This window comes from Talpa europaea (genome assembly GCF_964194135.1).
Source record: "Talpa europaea genome assembly, chromosome: 8".
Lineage (NCBI taxonomy): Eukaryota > Metazoa > Chordata > Mammalia > Eulipotyphla > Talpidae > Talpa > Talpa europaea.
Window position 1 is genome coordinate 100,748,192 of NC_140075.1, and position 11,396 is coordinate 100,759,587.

An 11,396-nucleotide genomic window follows, 5' to 3' on the forward strand; every position below is an offset into this window, starting at 1 on the left:
AGTCATCAAACAGATTATTCGAAATAAGGATTTGCACTCACTGCCATTAACTCACTCACTAACATTAACTGTCACTACCGTGAACAAATTTGCTGCATCCTCCACAAGCAGGTTAGTGGGCAAGCTATTGAAAGAGCAGAGAAGCTAAAGGCAGGTGTCTCCAGAGTGCGAGAGGACTAGGTGGCTGATGCTTTGACAGCAAGTCATTTCAAGTATTGTAGCATCTTTCATACGCTTTGTGATGAGAGTGATGAATGTCAGTGTGTTCCTACTACACAGGCTGTTTGTTACTTCGTTTTCCTTTTACAAAGAGACGAGTGGCCAAACTTGCTGACCTCTATGTGTGAAGAGGTCTTCATAGATATAACCTCAGAAAATACACTTAAGCATAACCCTTCAAGGTGGAAGCAATGTGAACCATGAGTGAGATAGTAACTGCTTCTCAAAAGACCCCTGTGCAACAGGGAGAGCATTTTTGAAAATGGATGTTTAGAAATGTGATTGTGTTTTAAAACAGGGTGGGTGCCAGCCACCTCTTAAAACGCCTCCCGTCCTCAGGCTTAATAAATTCGAAATAGAATGACCTAACCTGGTGGAAACAAACTGTGCCAAGTTTCAGTGGCTTTAGAATACAGTGTTAAAAAATATAAAATTCAACAGCCCTAATAAGCTTTCAAGAGCAACTTATAACAGGAAAGAGAGGGAATTACAAGCTGATCTTCAGTTAGCGATAACAAAACAAAACCCAAAAAGCCCTAAACCTTTTCCTCGGTGGAGGATGGAATTAAAAACCAGGGGGCTCAGTGCCAGGTGGTGGTTTCCTGTTTAGATGCACACATCTTCATGCGGTGTCTCTTGACAGCCAACAAAACAGTTTGAAACAAACTGGACTTTAAAGTGCTCAGTCACCAAGGATTAAACTGAGGTTCAGAAATAATAAAGTACATTAAGTCCTGTTGTTCTTGTTCAAATATCATTAATAATTTCTAGTGGCAGCGAAAAGTCACTTGCCACTAACAAAGGAAATATTTGTGTTTTTAATTCATGACAATTTCTATATATCTTATAATGTACATCGTATATTCATATAGTAGTACATATGCAAATAACCTATAAATAAACATATTCCTGTACCCACATATTTTGTACTTCCTAGGACTGTATGATCAAAGCAGTTTGGAGACCACTGAAATATACAGCCAAGCAAGGAGTTTTAGTTAAACATGCCCTGTTTGAACTCTCATTTGTATTATTATTTATAGCACTACAATCCCTAAACCAGAATAAGCCAACCAAGCAACTCAGCAACAAAGCCAACCAAATAACCTAAACAACCAAAACAATTCAAAACAACAGAATTGGGGCATGAGGCCTCAAAGGATCATTTCACTTTATAACTTGATGGAAACCCACTGAGGTATCATTCATTCAATCTGAGGGCATTAGGAAAACAAAGTGAGATATCTTTATATGGCTATGAATTGCTGCCTAACTGTGGTGGTTTCATCGTGAATAAAAGCCATGTTGTTTTTACAGGAATACATTGTCAGGCTTCACAACACTCACATTGTATTTTCTGATCATAAGCTCTCCTGTTTTAGTCTTGGTTTTTAGAGTTAAATTCACTCAAAACTCACCTCCACACCTTGTTTCTGCCTATTTGAAATTTATCCTATAAGAAGCATATTCCCCCATATCGTCCATATTCAAAATTGTTTATCTGGGTCACTGTCCCTGGGGGAAAATATATAATGGATCGAACATTAACATTTTGGAGTCACTCTTTTTCTTTGAGAAGAGTGATTCTGCTTCTGATGGGCGTCCCAATAGAAGTTTTTGTTCACGTCTGTTTCATTTGTTGCTTTCTTCGCCCTGTCTCTTAATGTGTCTTCAGCAATGTCCAGCCTCCTTTGTGTTGTGTCCAATGTGACATTTTTTTTCCCTCCTATACTTTCATTTATTCCTTGAGCTCTCTGTGCTGGTGTCTCATTTCCTTTTGTTATTTTGCTGTATCTTGTTGTTTTATAGTATCTCTTCTAAACCTTCTAGATCTACATTCTACTCTTGTTTTATAGCGATGTTAATGCTAGCAAGCACAGGACAAATGGATACAGGAGAGTTCTGGAGTCAGTGGATTTTTCAGTCTTTAATGCTCTCAGGGAAACAGGTAGGTACGGAGGCACACCAGGCAGGGAGGTTGACATGCAAGCAGGCAGGCACAGGACAGGTAGGGAGCACTGGGAGGCAGGCAAGCAACTGAATCTTCATGCTCTTTCTCTGGCATTCTCTTTCACCCACTGTCTTGTGGTCTTGCCTCTTCTGTAGTCACACCGCTCATCCACCTTTTACTGCCACTGTCGCTGCTGCTTTTATCCCAGCCTCTAGGCTCAGGCGTGCACACTTACATATGTGTGTACACCCATACTCCAGGTGTCCACAATCAGGCACACATGCCCCATGCCCACGCTCCCAAGTACCTTCTGTATTAACACCATCAAGACCACAGGTGATAGCCACAGAGGCTAGTGGCACAAAAACCTGAAACAATTATTTTTGAGGCTTTATTTTTAATGGGTGATTGTTAATTATACTTTTTTCATATAAATTAAGGAAAGCAAGTGTTCTCCCAAGGAACCAGTTACTGTCTTAAACCAAGAGGTGCTATCTTATGTAAAAAACAAAAATTGGTGCTAATTTATCTTGTCTCTAAAGATAATGTTTAACATTTGGATTTCAGACTTTGAGACTCCTTTTAGTGCTTGACATTTACCACTTTTCTTCCTCTCCATGATACGTGCATTTGTGTAAATGACTGAGGCTATCAAAGATGGTGTCATTATTATTCCAAAGCTCTTAGGAAATTCTTTTCCTGAAGGTCTTTTTTTCCCCTCCCCACTGCAAAGGGCAGAAGTTCAAGAGGCAAGGGAATTTAAAAGTACTGTTGTTGCAGTGGGTGAGGCCCTCTAAGGTTAAAACTGAAAACATCTCTTTTCATACTTATGAGAACGTATTGCAAGTTTTGTAGAACTTATTGAAGACTTGTACTCCTCTTTCCTCCTTTTTTTATTCTTAAACATTCAAAATCTTCAGTGCCTCTAAAGTAAAATTAAAACTGTTGGACCTGGCTCTGCAGCGTCTGGTCCTCATCCCAATCTCCTCTCTTCTTAGTCCCGAAGCCCATATTTCTCTTGGCTTGGAGCTTGTGTCTATTTCATGGGCTGTGTCTATTTCATTTCCCTTACTGCCAGGGTCTTTCTTTCCCTCCTGTCCAGGTTAGACCTGTTTTTCAAGGTCCTGCTCAAGAGAGACTTGTTTCTTTATATCTAACAGTCTCATCTCCTTTCTCTATATTTTGTTAGTGCTTATGCTGGTGTATTTTTTTAATCACTTACTTGATAAACAAAAACATTTTTTTTTAATCCATAAGACAGTCATAGCTCTTTGAGTATATGAACTTATCTCTAGCTTCCACTCTTCTAGCTGTCGCCTCATGCATTGTCATTACTTAACAAATTGTCGTTGGTCTATTGTCACTCACTCCAAATACCCAGTGATGGTAAAATTCTCACTTACAGTTTCCTTTATGGCTTAGTGTATTTCTTTTAAGCAACTACAGAGAACTTTAAAATGCAGTCAGGAGCTTTATAGCCACATGTGGCTCTACTTTTCATTTCTTTCTTTCTGCATGTGATTTTTATGGATTAATCTCCAGTGGCCTTTCTTTGCTTGATTTGGGGAGCATTTTCTGTTCCTGATTTAGTCTGAGCTGTCAAGAGCTGGCTAACGTTCCTTCTTGACGCTGTCTGCCATCAGCACCCCGCTGTATTTCTGGCTGGCGTCTGCTCTGCCCGGGCATATTTACTTCTGCATGCCTAGGAACCCTCTCAGTCTCATGTAAGCACAGAGATTCGCACTTTCCCACCGCCTGTCAAGTGGTGAAAAGCACTGGCGCCTCTGCTTCTCAGCCGGGCAATGCAACGCGCATGCCTAGGAGCCCACTGGCCGACACACCTGAGCGCACAGGCAGGTGTGCTCCTATACCTCTAAATCATATGCAATGTTGTAAGCCATTGTAACCTCAAGAAAAAAAAAAGGTATGGCTATAGAAATAATTATATTCTAGTCATTTTAAGGAAATGCTGGTTTTTCAGAGTGTTCTTAATTGATTTTGCTCCAGGGACATGTTATGTCCTTGCATTTGAGGATTGCCTTTTACCAGTATAAACTTTAGAGTTGCTGCCAAAGGAATTGACGCTCAGATAAATTGGACCAGAATGGAAGGAGAGAAAACCAATGACTTCATTCCATAGATATCCAAGTAGAATGTGTTATTTTGGTTTCTTCAGTTATGCTAACTTAGTTCCTGATATCAAGGATGTATGACTTGATTGGAAGGGATGTTTCATTGCCTTTACATTCAGAATGTTCAGATTTTGTTCTCTTTTGTGTTAAACCCACCAAGATACAAATTCTGTTCATTCTTCAAGACCCAACTGTTGAGATATTTCTTATCTTGAAAGCTGCCCTTACCCTCCACCCTACCCACCACCTCCCAGCCTCCAAAAGGAAGCTGTCTCCACCTTCCCCTTTAAGCTCCTAACCTGTCCCAAACCTTTTCTCTTTATGCTGATACACAATTATTTGTAAACATACGTTAGGGCATTCATCATCAGACTCCCACAGCTCTGCGCAGTTTTGTATGTGCCAAACAGATGACTGCGTTTTATGTAAATGAATGACTTATGTTGCAAACAGGTTTTTTATTTTGTGTGTTTTGGTTCATTCTCTGAAAGCTCCCCTGGCTTCCTATTAAGGTTGTGTAGGGTAGTCAAGCCCCAGGGCTGGGGATCAGGAGACTTGAGTTCTAGTCCCAGCCCTGCCACTTAGCTGACTTTCCACAAATCATCAAATCTCTTTGGCTCTCATTCTCCTCATCTCAGAAATGAGGGTGTTGTGTTATAGGATCTGGCACACTTCTTCTAGCCCTGAAACTCACTAGTGGGGTTATCTATCATGGAGAGTGACATGCAGTCTCCTTTATTTTCTCTGTGTATCACAGATATTATTCAGAATCCACCACAGCTTGAATACAGATGTGGTCTGTCAGTGTGACAAAAACTGCTCTCAAGAGGAAATTACTGGGTCTGACAGCTTTCCAACCCTGGTTTTAGTTTTTGAGATGTCACTTTAACAAGTGTTATGGCCACCGTAGCCAATTCCTCATCTGCATATATGGTTGAATACAGTGTTCTTGCTGTAATAGCATGATGGCTATTTTTCTTTTTCTCAAACCGTCACATAAGAAGCAGCTGCCATGGTTTCTTTCTTAGGGCCATATGTTGCTGACCCATTCAGTCATCCTTGAAGTTGTTAATAGCCCCATGTTATGAGTGTGTTCACACCATTTTCCTTTACAGAAACTTCTGATGTTTCTCCTTTGTAGGAGATGGCTAATTCCTGGGTGGAATTTTTTATAACATTTTGTTATCTTTATGAAATAAGGAAAACTTATATTTAATAAAGAAAATTTGTATTTTGTATGTGATAGTTAAAATAACAGTGTCTTAAGATGTTGTGAAAAAAACTGGTTCAGACTTAAGAGTTATACTTCAGAGTTTCAGTTGTTTTCCTTGTAAATAGCCTAAAATCAGAACCAAAAATTTCTAATACTATGCTTTTACCTATAGTATACTGACCTATAATTTTGCCACCACATGAATGACCATCTTATCTACCTACCTCCTACCCAGCCATTCTCCTCCAGGAGGCTACCTACATAGATACATCCTTGTTGTTTAGGGTGCTCCAAAGACTAGTAGCATTGGCATCAGCACGGAGCTTATTAGTAATGCCTAATCTCAGGCCCCGCCACAAATGTCCTAAATCAAGTGTTCTCTTTAGTAAGATCCCTGAGTGATCTATATGCACACTGAGGCTTGAAAGTCACTGGTCTACCCTTCTGGCTAGTTTCAGATAATAAGAGTAAATCAACAGTGCATTTTAATGTTACTTCCTGACTTCACTAGTTTTTCATCACTTATTGTATAATCTAGATTCTCTGGATCCCATACAAGGCCTCTCCACACACGAGGATGTATCTATGAATGTAGCCTCCCAGAGAATGGCTGGATAGGAGGTAGGTAGATGAGATGGTCATTCACGTGGTGGCAAAATTATAGGTCAGTATACCATAGGTAAAAGCACAGTATTAGAAAGATCTAACACGTCTTTTTAGCACATCGCCCAGCCTTTCTTAAATCCAAAATCCTTCCCCACAATTTTGACGTACTTGGTATATGCTGGAGCTCTCTCATTTCTCTTCTGGCATTTGCTCACTGTGGATTCGCCGCCCTCTCTCTGCCTCCTCCAATTTCCCCATCCACTTATCTAAATGGTGTCCATTCCTGAGTACTTAGCTGGCCTCTCTTCTGAGTCCCTGGTCACCGCCACCTACCACATTCTTCTTTCTGAGAACTCCCGCTGCACTCCCCACATGAATGCAGCCAGAAATGGCAACCACAGCCGCTGGCAGCCGACACTTGCACAGCATTCCCTGTGTACCAGACTTGGCGCTGAAGGAACCTTGACAGGGGCCTCGTTGACTCCACTCTGTGTGTCCCTATTTTGCTAGATGAGGAGAAGGCACCGAGAGGTCCAGGGAGTTACTCACAGTCACCAGCTGGTGAAGAAAAGAACCAAGATTTAGACCCCAGCGGGCTGACTTCTGAGTTGTTGGATTCCCTCCTCGTTGAGTAGCATAAACATCCTGCGGGCAGGGATCCTACCCGTGCAGCCCAGGACACCTGGCATGAACACCAGGCAGCAAGTCATATAGTTATTCTATCTGGAAAGGTTCTTGATAAGCCAGGGGCATAATTACATATGCAACTTTCCCTGTTCACATGAATTGATTTGGTTGGGATTGTTATACTTGAGATTTCATTTGACTACATAAAATATAAACAAAAGGATCATTTACAAAAATGTACAAAAGGAAGTGGATGTAGCATTTGATCACACTAGATGGTAGCAGCTTTCCAGGGCAGGGGCTGGGGTCGGAGCTCTGCAATTCCTCTGGAATCCCATCACAGTAGTAAAGTGTGGTGTCAAATAAACTGTAAATGCAAATATCTGTATTTATATGTATCTCCAACATTGATACACAGGGTCTTATAATTTTAGCTGGGGCAAGATTGCCAAACTCAATTCATGATTGGGTGTATAAGACAAGGGTGTACTTTGATTCATTTGGAAGACCCCTTTCATCACTTGCTGTGAGTTTAGCATTGCTTTTATCATTTCCAACTTGCTCATATTATCTGTGGCTCTTCTTCCTTGCTTGTGGCTGCTGCTGGAGAAAATCAGGGCAAAGTTGTCATTAAACACACTGCATCTAGTATGGCATCTCCCCTCTGCCTGTCCCTCTCTTTCTGCATGTCACTCACCTCCCCTACCACCATGAAACTTAGACTTATACAATGTCAGAACTGGATCCTGATGGCTAAACATAGCTATTGGACTCTTGTTTTGACCCCATCATCCTCCTTGGTCCCCTGCTGTTGTCTGCACCCCCTACCTCGATTCTTGCTGCTGCCAGTAAGTCTCAAGAATGCTTGCAGCACCTTGCCCTCCTTCTCCTCTCTCATAAGTGGGGTCTCAGGCTGCACTTCTGCCCAAGGCCCTGTTGGTTCTGAACGGTGGGCTGTCTTTTGCCACAGGGTCTATGCTCTTAACTGGACCCTGGTGCTTGGGCCTGCTCCTTGCCAATCCAAGACCCGGAGTCAGTTTACTGCTTGCCCTCTTTTGGCCATTCTGCAAACACATGCTACAGCCCGTCGATTTCCCTCTCCATCTCCCACTGACCTCTGAATGCACCTGCCTGGACCCTGTGGCTTACAACCCCTGCTGCCTGCCTTGATCCTCCAACTGCCTGTCCCAGAGACAGATCACGCTCCCAGTGTAGGCAGAAACTATGTGCTTACTTGACCATTGTGTTTATACATTCCGCATTCATGTTGTGTACATGGCTCTCCGGCCCTGGTCCTGTAAAATTCCAGGTTGGTGTGTCAGCCATGCCAGCCATGACCTACCCTTCTTGACACCTAGGAGAACTTGAACTTAACTGTCTTCTAGTCATTTTGGGGATGGCAAATAGTTGGCCATTGCTGTTTGTGCCATCGCTATGCCATGGCCAGCATTCTTCTATTCAACCTCAGAATTCTTGATGTGACCCCATGGCTGTGCTGGCAGGTAACCTTGCCTTCTGCTTCAAAGACAAAGTCATGGCCTCTGCCTGGTTTTGCTTCCTCTTCACCTCCTTCTCCATTTTCCTTCAATTCTCTTTCTAAGGACCAGAGTTCTCTCTCTTCTTTTCCCTAATTCCTCTCCTTTGTTCTGATCTCATTCCCTTTCCACGTCTGATCCATGACTTTTCTCTATCAGCCATTCCTTCTCCTGTTCCTTCCTGCAGAGATACTCAAATCCTCCCAGCTTAGAAAACTGTTCCACCCTCCTTAGTCTCTGCTGATGACACCTTCTGTCCTTTTCCCCAGGTTTCAATTTTTTTTAAAGATTTATTTTTTATTTATACAATAGCTGGGGTAGAGGCCAGAGGCACGGGAGGGTGAGAGGATTCACCAGAGACAGAGTGGGGGAGCAGAACAGGCAGACAGACCGAAAGCACTGCTGAGGGGAGCAGCGGGCACTACAGAAGAGGTCTGCTGTGCCATGTGGGCATCTCCCTGGCCGGCCGGGAATCAGACCCGCGCGGCAGAGGGTGTGGACAGCTTCAGTGAACACTGTGCTCAACCCACTGTGCTCAACCCGCTGCGCCACCGGGGAGGCCCAAGGTTTCATTTTTTTATATGGCATTTAGCACTCTGTCTGGGGACCCTGTCCTTGAAGCTGCTCCCCCAGTTGTCTTGGCTCTGTACCATTCCAGCACCGGCAGCAGCTGTTCCCATTCATTGAACACGTGCTAGTGTGGCCTCCCTGCATCCAGGCAGTGATCCTGCACATCAACTGTTACTCATACCCCTTTCCAGAGTAAAATGAACTGCTTTATTGCTAATTTCAAGCCAAACTCCACTTAGTTATTTTATCTTCTAGTTAAAGAAGAAAAGTCATAGGAAAGTGACAAATGATCTTTTTTTTTTTTAATTTGATGACAGTCATATTGCTGGCATACCCAAGTGTTCTTGTTACACCTCAAAATCATATCTTTTGATTTAAGGGTACCACTGCCTAATAATGGTAGACTAACTTTACAGTTAAAGTAATATGTGTATATACACTTCAAATTAAGTGTCATTTAGGGATCATGTTAAAGAATATATTTAGAAGCAAAAATAAACAAGTTGTAAGATGCTTTTCTTAACCCAAGTCCTATGGTTAAGGGGCCTTGTAAACCATTTGTGATTTCAAATAAAAATCTTCTCTGCCTTGGAGGTAACACATCACAACTGTCATCTGGGAAGAGGAAGAGAGGACTGGATCCCAGGAGAGTATCACTTTTGCTCCCTCTTTGCAGTCATTTTACTGTGTTTGCTGGAGAGAGACTGTCCAATGCATGACCCAGTGAGTGAATGTGTGAATAAATGAGCAAAAGAAGAGAATGAAGTTGATCAATGCTTGCATGTCCAAATTAGGTGTTCAATTGGGCCCTTAATTTTATCTGGGCCTATGACACATTGTCTTCTTCATTGGGCTCTTAATGGCAGGTTTAGACTTGGATGCTGTAAAAATTATAAACTTGACTACTTTTGTATAGGGATGGAAAGTGCTATCATAAAAATTATTACCATAGTTTTAGACTCTATCAGAAAGCTTTTAAGAGAACGCTGCCATAGAATTCAAAGAATTAGTTGGAGCCTCCTTTTTTTTCTCTCTTATTCTGTGTCAAGTAGAGAAATTTCTGCAGGGACTGAATTTGTCATAGTGTTGGTGCCATTCTTCCTGCTGGTCACAGATTTGTCATGACAACAAGTGTCATAGACTTGTATCCACAGATTGGTTGTTTTGAGGAAAAAAATGGATGGAGGTCCCTGGGGATATTTCTTTTTGTTGAATGATTCATTGAGCAGAGATCAGATTTGAGCTCTCAAGGCTCAGTTGTGCTATCTGTACCATTTGTGGTTCCATTAGACAGGAAGGAAAGAGAAGTGGCAGAACATATTCCTTTGTTGGATGGTAGCATTCACCTTTGAGTCATCATAAAAATTCTTACCGTCAGAAATCTTAGAGTGAGAAGTCTTAGTGAAAAAGCTCAAAAATCTTAAAACGTGATGCTACCTTCTCAATCAATTTTATTTCCAATTAAATTAATATTTGATATAAACAATGTAAGCTAGCATCGTATTCAATACTGTTCAGGTTTCTCTCTCTCTCTCTGTCTCTCAGTTTCTAATTTTCATTGTAGTTCTTATTCCTTGCTTTTTGAGGGTAAGCTTATGGTCGAATAAATCAAATTAGCTTTTAGTGAATAGATTTAGTTTTCTCTAATGACTTTTACTAACCAAAGTATACTCTCTTCTTACGTGACAAAGCCAAAGTGGATTATTAGTTACATGACTGACAAGGAAAGGCACTTCTAATTTTATTTAGTGACTAAAATAAATTACTTTACCGTAAATTAAATGTGAAATAAATGTATGATCCTCCCTTAATGAACAAAGCAGATTGAGAGGCAAGCAAATTTGTAGTGGATCTCTTTAACCAGTTGGTGGTGCTAAAAACTCTGCTAAGAAACTAATTAGAAGGAAAGGAGGTTAACTCGAACCCTTTCCTATTATTATTCTATTAGTTTGTGAAAAAAATAAGTACCAAAAAAAAAAACAAAAACCCACACATGTCCAAATTATTGCATCTTCTAAGCCTAGGAACCAAACCAAATCTCTTTGATGGACAACAGAATATATTTCTAGTCAACTCCTATAAAGACGCCGTTGGCTCCTATCAGTGTTTCACATATTGGATTGTGTGGTTGTATAACATCTGGCTCTGTTCTAGAACTCTTAGCCTACTATCTAGGGGATGGAGGTACAGGTGATGATAAATGCTGGTACAGGTGATGATAAATTCCCTGTTCGTTTTGGGCGCCGCATTTACATTTAAGAAATATGGATTTGTGTTAGGGCTACTAGTCTTTACTGTCGGTGTGCTTTGTCAGGGGCTAGGTTTATTTAACTCTTTTTAAGCCTTTGATTTTTTTTTTTTTTTTTTTTTTTTTAAGCATTGAAGGAGTTCAATAGAGCAGTGAATGATCTGTGGCTTGGATATGCCCCGGAGATGCAGTTAAAGAGCTTCAGAGGCCTGGGACTCAGGGAGAACAGTTTTGAATTTACCTGCATATTTCAACCCTATCCCTTAGTCACTCATATAATTCTTTATAGCCCAGT